Source organism: Globicephala melas, chromosome 1 (genome assembly GCF_963455315.2).
Source record: "Globicephala melas chromosome 1, mGloMel1.2, whole genome shotgun sequence".
NCBI lineage: Eukaryota > Metazoa > Chordata > Mammalia > Artiodactyla > Delphinidae > Globicephala > Globicephala melas.
In genome coordinates, this window is record NC_083314.1 from 81,908,299 (window position 1) to 81,919,876 (window position 11,578).

Genomic DNA, 11,578 nt, shown 5'->3' on the forward strand with positions numbered 1-11,578 from the left:
CACCACCCCCTGCCCACGCACATACACACACATTGGCATTGGTCTCAGAACCATTTAATGCCCAACAAAATACTCTGTAATTTGAGAACCACTGCTCCAGATCCTTGCTACCTAAAGTATGATCTGTGGACTAGCTGTAGGGACATCACTTGGGAGACTGGTAGAAATGCAGAATCTCAGGCCCCATCCCAGACCTACTGCATCAGAATCTGCCTTTTAGCAAAATCCTCAAGTGATTCAGATGCATCTGAAAGCTGAGAAGCATTGCTCTAGCTGACATTAAACCCCAGTTCACTGTTCTTTCCCCATCAAGGTTAACTTCTTTGCTTCCTCAAAAACTTCTACTAACTACCTCATGGGGGTGTTGTAGTGATCACATAAAATAGCGCCATAGCTACCCAGATTGTTATGTTAGCCTCTCACTGAGATATCATAAACAATGACTTTTCAACTATATTAGAAGTTTTAAAAATTGTTTTGATTATGGAAAATTACCTTAACCAACTTGGACCCCCTCTTCTCTTTTTATTCCAGAAAAAGATATATGGATGTTACTGAACATTAAATGGCCACAAAGGAGAGTGTTCATTGGTTTTGCCCACATTATAGATGATTTTCCTTCCATTTATAGAGAAGAAATTTTCAGTTTCAGAATGCTGAATAGATCATTCCCATTTCTCTGCCCCATACTTCAAGATCTCATTCCCTTTGGCTGCTAATGATGTTTTCACAAGTCTTTTCTAATCTACCTATCTATTTCAACCAAAGTATTCTTTCTAGGGTATGGTTGTATCTCTGCCCTAATTAAAATTTTGGATGCTCCCCCATTTTCTCTAGTTTATATTTTTCAGCTTAGGATTCAAAGACCTCCTTAATGTCTTAGAGTCTATTCTTTATCTCCCCAACTAGATTGTAAGCCCCTTGACTTGTATGCATGATCTTCCCCACAGCATATAAAATTATAAATAGCCCTTAGTAGATACTTAATAGATGTATGTTGAATTATATTGAGAAAGATACATATAGAAAAAGGAAGTAAATTTCACAAAATGCATAACAAACTAACGAAATACATAACAATTCATTTCAAAAACAGCTAAATGAGATGTTTTTATCTTATTCACAAGAATTGGTTGTACAGAAAACTGAAAAATAATATAAAAACAAATGCATAAAGATATTCATTTTGTATTATTTAAAATAGCAATGAATTAGAAACCACTTATTGTAAAATGCCCCCCCCAATAGGCAAGTTATGTTATCTCAATATGATGCGGAATTTGTCTCCATGCCACTCCTTAAGTATCCTGCTAAATTCACAGCTCATCCTTTCACCCCACTACTTAATGGCTTCGACTGATTCCATTTGGAAAACCAAATTTCTTATTTTGAAATTCACCATATTTCACAATCTATCCCAATCCACCTTTGTATCTTCACTTAGTGCTCTCCTCAATTAATTTCAAGCTTCTGAGTCATTAAATTGTTGTTGAAACTTTCCAGACTCTTTCAAAACTTTAAACTTTTGTAACACTACAGTACTGCATCTTCATTTGGAAAATTCGTATCTATCATTCAAGAGTCACATCAAATTTCACTTCTTTGGTGAAATATTTCTTGTTCTCTCCACAGAGTTAAATGCCCCATTCAACCTCCAAGCTGCCAAAACTTTCTGCTCATATTGCCATCAAGGCAACTTAGAACACACAATATTCTGAATTTGTTTCTATGACTGTGAGGTACCCGAAAGTAGTAATGGGTTTTATTTTTTGTATCTCTATCATCAACATAGTACCTGATGTATAGTGAATGGTTAATAAATACTTTGAAATGAATTAATGAGTGAATTAAAGAGATTGAATTTGGAGACACTTAAAACTATGATTTTGAAATCTGTGTAGGAATGAATATTGAAAATGGCCTATGATATAAATTTAAGTGGAAAAAGTAATATTATAAAATTAAGGTCACATTCTAATCACCAAATATATAATATTATGTGTTCCTGGGGCAATTGTATACCTATGTCTACCCATGTTTATATAATTACACACTGTATAATCTCTCCCCTGTTATACGAGTATATTTTATTTATTTATTTTTAATTTTTTATTTATTTTTGCGGTACGCAGGCCTCTCACCGCTGTGTTCTCTCCTGTTGAGGAGCACAGGCTTCGGATGCACAGGCTCAGTGGCCGTGGCTCATGGGCCCAGCGGCTCCGCGGCATGTGGGATCTTCTTAGACCGGGGCACGAACCTGTGTCCCCTGCCTCGGCAGGCGGACTTTCAACCACTGCGCCACCAGGGAAACCCTATTTTATTTATTTTAAATCAATAAAACTTAAAAATAGGAAAAACAAATTGATTTATTAAGGAGGTATGCTTTTTTCTTTATTTTTGTAGAAATGTTGTTTATATAACACCTTCATGATAAAAAACTTTAGCAAACTAGGAATAGAGGGAAATATCTTCAATTTGATAAAGAACATCTACAAAATACCTGCAGCTAATAGCATACTTAATAGCGAGAAAATGGACAATGTCCCCGTAACACTGAGAACAAGTTAAGGACAGCCTGTCTTACCACTTCTATTCAGCACTGTACTAGAAATCCTAACTAATGTAATAAGATAAGAAATGGAAATAAAAGTATACAGCCTAGTAAGGAATAAATAAATGATTTTTATTCACAGATGATATGACTTTCTAGGTAGAAAATCCCAAAGAACTAAAAAAAAAAAATTCCTGAAACTAATAAGCAATTATAGCAGTGTTGCAGGATACAAGGTTAATATACAAAAGTCACTTACTTTCCTATATACCAGAAATGAAAACTTGGACTTTGAAATACAGTACTATTTATAATAACACCCCCCAAATTAAGTGCTTAGGAACAATCTAACAAAATATGTATGAGACTTATATGCAGATACCATAAAACAGAGAAGAAGAAAAACAAAGATATAAATAAATGGAAAGATATGTTGTGCTCATAGATTGGAAGACTCAGGATTGTTAAGATGTTAGTTTTCCCAGCTTGATCTGTAGCTTCAACGCAATCCCAACCAACATCCCAGCTAGCTATTTTGTAGATATTGACAAACTGATTCTAAAATTTATGTGGAAAGAAAAAAGGCCTAGAATAGCCAACTTTGTCCTTAAGTGTGGACTGTGCATAGTAACTTTCTTCCAAAGAGTATAGTATGGGCTTCCCTGATGGTGCAGTGGTTGAGAGTCCACCTGCCGATGCAGGGGACACGGGTTCGTGCCCTGGTCTGGGAGGATCCCACATGCCGCAGAGTGGCTAGGCCCATGAGCTGTGGCCGCTGAGCCTGCACGTCTGGAGCCTGTGCTCTGCAATGGCAGAGGCCCGTGTACCACAAAAAACAAAAAACAAAACAAAGAGTATAGTATGACAAGGGAGAAAAAGAGAGCAACTTTACAGTGGTAAACCCTGTTTGCCAGGTCGTCAAGGTTAACATAAATCAATGTGATCAGTTTGATAGCATGTACCATTGATATGATGTGATGAGAATAGCACTTTGCCTCTACGGTCTTCCTCCCCAAAATTCATAACCCCAGTCTAACCATGATGAAAACGTTAGAAAAATCCCAGTTGAGGGGCATTCTATAAAATACCTAACCAGTAATCCTCAAAACTGTCAATGTCATCAAAAACAAGGAAAGTCTGAGAAATTGTCACATCCAAGAGGAGCCTAAGGAGACATGACAACTACATGTAATGTGTTGTCCTGGATGGGAACACCTGGAACAGGAAAAGGCCATTAGGAAAAAACCTAAGTAAATCTGAATAAAGCATGGACTTCAATTAACAATAATATATCAATATTGGTTCATTAATTAGGACAAATGTGTCATACTAATGTAAGCTGTTAATAATATCTGGGAGATTGGTTCAAGATGGTGTAGTAGAAGGACGTGTGCTCACTCCCTCTTATGAGAGCACCGGAATCACAACTAACTGCTGAAAAATCATCGACAGGAAGACACTGGAACTCACCAAAAAAGATACCCCACATCCAAAGACAAAGGAGAAGCCACAATGAGATGGTAGGAGGGGCGCAATCACAATAAAATCAAATCCCATAACTGCTGGGTGGGTGACTCACAAATGGGAGAACACTTATATCACAGAAGTCCACCCACTGGAGTGAAGGTTCTGAGCCCCACATCAGGCTTCCCAACCTGGGGATCTGGCAACGGGAGGAGGAATTCCTAGAGAATCAAACTTTGAAGGCTAGCAGGATTTGATTGCAGGACTTTGACAGGACTGGGGGAAACAGAGACTCCATTCTTGGAGGGCACATACAAAGTAGTGTGTGCAATGGGATCCAGGGGAAGAAGCAGTGACCCCGTAGGAGACTGAACCAGACCTACCTGCTAGTGTGGAGGGTCTCCTGCAGAGGCAGGGGTGGCTGTGGTTCACCGTGTGGACAAGGACACTGGCAGCAGAATTTCTGGAAGTACTCCTTGGTGTGAGCCCTCCCAGAGTCTGCCATTAGCCCCACCAAAGAGCTGGGTAGGCTCCAGTGTTGGGTCGCCACAGGCCAAACAACAAACAGGGAGGGAACACAGCCCCACCCATCAGCAGACAAGCAGATTAAAGTTGTACTGAGCTCTGCGCAACAGAGCAACACCCAGTTCTATCCACCACCAGTCCCTCCCATGAGGAAACTTGCACAAGCCTCTTAGATAGCCTCATCCACCAGAGGGCAGACAACAGAAGCAAGAAGAACTACAGTCCTGCAGCCTGTGGAACAAAAACCACATTCACAGAAAGATAGACAAGATGAAAAGGCAGAGGGCTATGTACCAGATGAAGGAACAAGATAAAACCCCAGAAAAACAATTAAATGAATTGGAGATAGGCAACCTTCCAGAAAAAGAATTGGGAATAATGATAGTGAAGATGATCCAGGACCTCGGAAAATGAATGGAGGCAAAGATGAACAAGATGCAAGAAATGTTTAACAAGCACCTAGAAGAATTAAAGAACAAACAAACAGAGATGAACAATACAATAACTGAAATGAAAAATACACTAGAAGGAATCAATACCAGAATAACTGAAGCAGAGGAACGGATAAGTGACCGGGAAGACAGAATGGTGGAATTCACTGCCATGGAACAGAATAAAAAATAAGAATGAAGAGAAATGAAGACAGCCTAAGAGACCTCTGGGAAAACATTAAACATAACTACATTCACATTATAGGGATTCCACAAGGAGAAGAGAGAGAGAAAGGACCCGAGAAAATATTTGAAGAGATTATAGTCGAAAACTTCCCTAACATGGAAAAGGAAATAGCCACCCAAGTCCAGGAAGGACAGAGAGTCCCAGGCAGGAAAAATCCAAGGAGAAACACACCAAGACACATAGTAATCAAATTGACAAAATTAAAGACAAAGAAAAATTATTGAAAGCAACAAGGGAAAAACAACAAATACCATACAAGGGAACTCCCATAAGGTTAACAGCTGATTTCTTAGCAGAAACTCTACAAGCCAGAAGGGAGTGGCATGATATATTTAAAGTGATGAAAGGAAAGAACCTACAACCAAGATTACTCTACCTGGCAAGGATCACATTCAGATTCGATGGAAAATCAAAAGCTTTACAGACAAGCAAAAGTTAAGAGAATTCAGCACCACCAAACCAGCTCTACAACAAATGCTAAAGGAACTTCTCTAAGTGGGAACCACAAGACAAGAAAAGGACCTATAAAAATAAGCCCATAACAATTAAGAACATGGTAATAGGAACATACATATCGATAATTACCTTAAACATGAATGGATTAAATGCTCCATCCAAAAGACACAGGCTCACTGAATGGATACAAAAACAAGACCCATATATATGCTGCCTACAAAAGACCCACTTCTGACCTAAGGACAGATACATACGGAAAGTGAAGGGATGGAAAGAGATATTCCATGTAAATAGAAATAAAAAAAAAACTGGAGTAGCAATACTTATATCAGATAAAGTAGACTTGAAAATAAAGAATGTTACAAGAGACAAGGAAAAGCACTACAAAATGATCAAGGAATCAATCCAAGAAGAAATTATAACAATTATGTATTCACCCAAAATAGGAGCACCTCAATACATAAGGCAACTGCTAACAGTTATAAAGAGGAAATCGACAGTAACACAATAACAGTGGGGGACTTTAACACCTCACTTACGCCAATGGACAGATCATCCAAACAAAATTAATGAGGAAATACAAGGTTCAAATGACACAATAGACCAGATAGATTTAATTGATATTTATAGGACATTCCATCCAAAAGCAGCAGATTGCACTTTCTTCTCGAGTGCACATGGAACATTCTCCAGGGTAGATCACATCTTGGGTCACAAATCAAGCCTCAGTAAATTTAAGAAAATTGAAATCATATAAAGCATCTTTTGTTACCACAACATTATGAGATTAGAAATCAATTACCGGGAAAAAAACGTAAAAAACACAAACACATGGATGGTAAACAAAACGTTACTAAATAACCAAGAGATCACTGAAGAAATCAAAGAGGAAATCAAAAAATACCTAGAGACAAATAACAACGAAAACACGACAATCGAAAACCTATGGGATGCAGCAAAAGCAGTTCTAAGAGGGAAGTTATAGCAATACAAGCCTACCTCAAGAAACAAGAAAAATCTCAAATACACAATCTAACCTTACACCTAAAGGAATTAGAGAAAGAAGAACAAACAAAACCCAAAGTTAGTAGAAGGAATGAAATCATAAAGATTAGAGGAGAAATAAATGAAACAGAAACAAAGAAAATACCAAAGATCAATAAAACTGAAACCTGGTTCTTTGAGAAGATAAACAAAACTGATAAACCTTTAGCCAGACTCATCAAGAAAAAAAGGGAGAGGACTCAAATCAATAAAATTAGAAAGGAAAAAATAGAAGTTACAACAGACACTTCAGAAATACAAAGCATCCTAAGAGACTACTACAGGCAACTTTGGTAATAAAATGGACAACCTGGAAGAAATGGACGAATTCTTGGAAAGGTATAACCTTCCAAGACTGAACCAGGAAGAAATAGAAAATATGAACAGACCAATCACAAGTAAGGAAATTGAAACTGTGATTTAAAATCTTCCAACAAACAAAAGTACAGGACCAGACGGCTTCACAGGTGAATTCTATCAAACATTTAGAGAAGAGCTAACATCCATCCTTCTCAAACTCTTGCAAAAAATTGCAGAGGAAGGCACACTCCCAAACTCATTCTAGGAGGCCACCATCACCCTGACACCAAAACCAGACAAAGATACTACAAAAAAAGAAAATTACAAACCAATATCACTGATGAATATAGATGCAAAAATGCTCAACAAAATACTAGCAAACAGAATCCAACAACACATTAAAAGGATCATACACCATGATCAAGTGGGATTTATCCTAGGAATCCAAGGATTCTTCAACATATGCAAATCAATGTGATACACCATATTAACAATTTGAAGAATAAAAACCATATTATCATCTCAATAGACGCAGAAAAAGCTTTTGACAAAATTCAAAACACATTTATGATAAAAATTCTCCAGAAAGTGGGAATAGAGGGAACCTACTTCAAAATAATAAAGGTCATATGCAACAAACATCATTCTCAATGGTGAAAAACTGAAAGCATTTCCTCTAAAATCAGGAACAAGACAAGGATGTCCACTCTTGCCACTATTATTCAACATACTTTTGGAAGACCTAGCCATGATAATGAGACGAAAAAGAAATAAAAGGAATACAAATTGGAAAAGAAGAAGTAAAACTGTCACTGTTTGCAGATGACATGATACTATACATAGAGAATCCTAAAGATGCCACCAGAAACCTACTAGAGCTAATCAATGAATTTGGTAAAGTAGCAGGGTACAAAATTAATGCACAGAAATCTCTTGCATTCCTATACACTAATGATGAAAAATCTGAAAAAGAAATTAAGGAAACACTCCCATTTACCACTGCAACAAAAAGAATAAAATACCTAGGAATAAACCTACCTAGGGAGACAAAAGACCTGTATGCAAAAAACTATTAGACACTGATGAAAGAAATCAACAATGGTACAAACAGATGGAGAGATATACCATGTTCTTGGATTGGAAGAATCAATATTGTGAAAATGACTATACTACCCAAAGCAATCTACAAATTCAATGCAATCCCTATCAAATCACCAATGACATTTTTTACAGAACTAGAAGAAAAAAATCTTGAACTTATATGGAGACACAAAAGATCCCAAATAGCCAAAGCAGTCTTGAGGGAAAAAAACGGAGCTGGAGGAATCAGACTCCCTGACTCCAGACTATACTATAAAGCTATAGTAATCTAATCAATATGGAACTGGCACAAAAACAGATATATAGATCATGAAACAAGATAGAAAGCCCAGAGATAAACCCACGCACCTATGGTCAACTAATCTATGACAAAGGAGGCAAGGATATACAATGGAGAAAAGACAGTCTCTTCAATAAGCAGTGCTGAGAAAACTTGACAGCTACATGTAAAAGAATGAAATTAGAACACTCCCTAACACCATACAGAAAAATAACCTCAAAATGTACTGGAGACCTAAATGTAAGACTGGACCCTATAGAACTCTTAGAGGAAAACATAGGAAGAACACTCTTTGACATAAATCACAGCAAGGTCTTTTTTGATCCACCTCCTAGAGTAATGGAAATAAAACCAAAAATGAACAAATGGGACCTAATGAAACTTAAAAGCTTTTGCAAAGCAAAAGAAACTACAGACAAGACGAAAAGACAGCCTTCAGAATGGGAGAAAATATTTACAAACAAATTAGCAAACAAAGGATTAATCTCCAAAATATATAAACAGCTCATGCAGCTCAATATTAAAAAAACGAACCCAATCCAAAAATGGGCAGAAGACCTAAATAGACATTTCTCCAAAGAAGACATACAGATCGGCAAGAGGCCCCTGAAAAGATGCTCAACCTCATGAATTATTATAGAAATGCAAATCAAAACTACAATGAGGTATCACCTCACACCCATTAGAATGGGCATCATCAGAAAATCTACAAACAGTAAATGCTGGAGAGGGTGTGGAGAAAAGGGAACCCTCTTGCACTGCTGGTGGGAATGTAAATTGATACAGCCATTATGGAGAACAGTATGGAGGTTCCTTAAAAACTAAAAATAGAACTACCATATGACCCAGCAATCCCACTACTGGGCATATACCCAAAGAAAACCATAATTCAAAAAGACACATGTTGGGCTTCCCTGGTGGTGCAGTGGTTGAGAGTCCGCCTGCTGGTGCAGGGAACACAGGTTCGTGCCCCGGTCCAGGAAGATCCCACATGCCGTGGAGTGGCTGGGCCTGTGAGCCATGGCCGGAGCCTGCGCGTCCAGAGCCTGTGCTCCGCAATGGGAGAGGCTACAACAATGAGAGGCCCGCATACTGCAAAAAAAAAACACAAAAAAACCCCACATGCACCCCAATGTTTATTGCAGCACTATTTGCAATAGCCAGGTCATGGAAGCAACCTAAATGCCCACTGACAGACGAATGGATAAAGAAGATGTGGTACATATATACAGTGGAATATTAGCCATAAAAAGGAAAGAATTGGGTCATTTGTAGAGATTTGGATGGATCTAGAGACTATCATACAGAGTGAAGTAAGTCAGAAAGAGAAAAACAAATATCGTATATTAACGCCTATATGTGGAACCTAGAAAAATGGTACAGATGAACCAGTTTGCAGGGCAGAAATAGAGACACAGATGTAGAGAACAAATGTATGGACACCAAGGGGGAAAAGTGGCGTTTGGGGTGGGGTGGTGGTGGTGTGATGAACTGAGAGATTAGGTCTCACATATATACACTAATATGGATAAAATGGATAACCCATAAGAAACTGCTGTATAAAAAGTAAATAAAATAAAATTCAAAAAAAAATCTGGGCATGGGGTATATGGGAACTCTGTACTATCTTCCTAGTAATTCTGTAAATCTAACACAGTTCTAAAATTCAAATTTATTTAAACGTGTTGTGTGTACATAGCAGTTATTTTTTTTTAATTACATTAATGAGTGGTAGGGTCCTTTGAAACCAAGATGTTTGAGGGGGCAGGGGTAGACACATTCCTAACTATTAAATTTGACTTCATTCATTCAGTCAGTAGATATTTCTGAAGTCCCTCTATAATAAAAACACTATATTAATGCTAAAAATTACAAGTCTGTCCCTGTTCCAAGGGTTCAAAGTTTAATACAAGGAGTAGAACCATGGTTTCCACAGCAGGTGTGTTGGGGTCACTGAGTTACATGAATCACAGATCTTACCTCTGTGACAATAATCATATATTTGTATTCTTTTTCAAGTAACTAAGACAACAAAGTGTTGTGTGTCAACAAAAACCTTCAAGCCCTTCTAAACACCTGATTGGACCCTACGTAGGGTTCATCACTGTCAACTCACTGCTATATAAAAGAGAGTGAGGGCAGAGCAGTACTGGGTCAGTGAGTGGAAAAAGAAGATTCTGCTCCTGCACTTTAGTATTTCCTACCATCAGTAAATAATCTGCCCTCTAGAGATGTACCTTGATTGTATTTCCTGCCTAAGCACATTATTCTCATTGAGTAGGAAGTTCATATGAGAAAAGAGAGAACCAGGGACGTAGGGTAGTGTAATTGGAACTGAAGGGATTGGAGGCAATAGTAAGGGCAGAAGAAAGGAGAAAAATGACTCCCCGTCAGTGGCAGGAGTCAGAACAGTGTGGAGCTTCTGTTCCTTTGACAAACTCTCAGAATCCTGAGGGACAGAGCTGTTTTAGGACTGTTCTCAGCATTGTCTTCACACTGGACTTGCCTGGGGAACTCTAAAATACTAATGCCTGGTCCCTACTCCCAGAGACCCTGTTTTAATTGCTTCTTGTCTAATGTGTAGACAAGGATGTGTATCTGCTGGTAAGAGGTCGTGTGGTGGCCCCGGAAAGCTCAGGGCACCAGAATTTATCCCATCCACCTCAGAAGTTTTTTCTCCACACATCCTTAGCTAAACTGCAGAGTGCCTGAGGGCAGTGGCAGGAGGTTATATAACTCTGTATCTCCACACCATCTAACAAAGTCTGAGCTTCAGAAATGTTTGTTCAATGAACTGTTATCGATTTTGTTTTCAACACGCAATGTGATCCTCATTTATCTCCTGGGAAAGCTGGGGTAAAATTGTTCAATAAACTGTTATCGATTTTGTTTTAAAGATGCAATGTCATCCTCATTTATCTCCTGGGAAAGCTGGGGTAAAATTGTTCAATAAACTGTTATCGATTTTGTTTTAAAGATGCAATGTCATCCTCATTTATCTCCTGGGAAAGCTGGGGTAAAAGCTGAAGGGCAAAGGTTTCCATGTTGGCTGCACATTAGAAATAGCTAGTGGAGAGCTTTATTGGCACCCAGGCCAATAAAACCAGAATCTGGATGGAGTGATATCAGTATTTGTTAAAGTTTGTTAAATTTCCCCAGGTGATTGTTCAGTGTTGCAG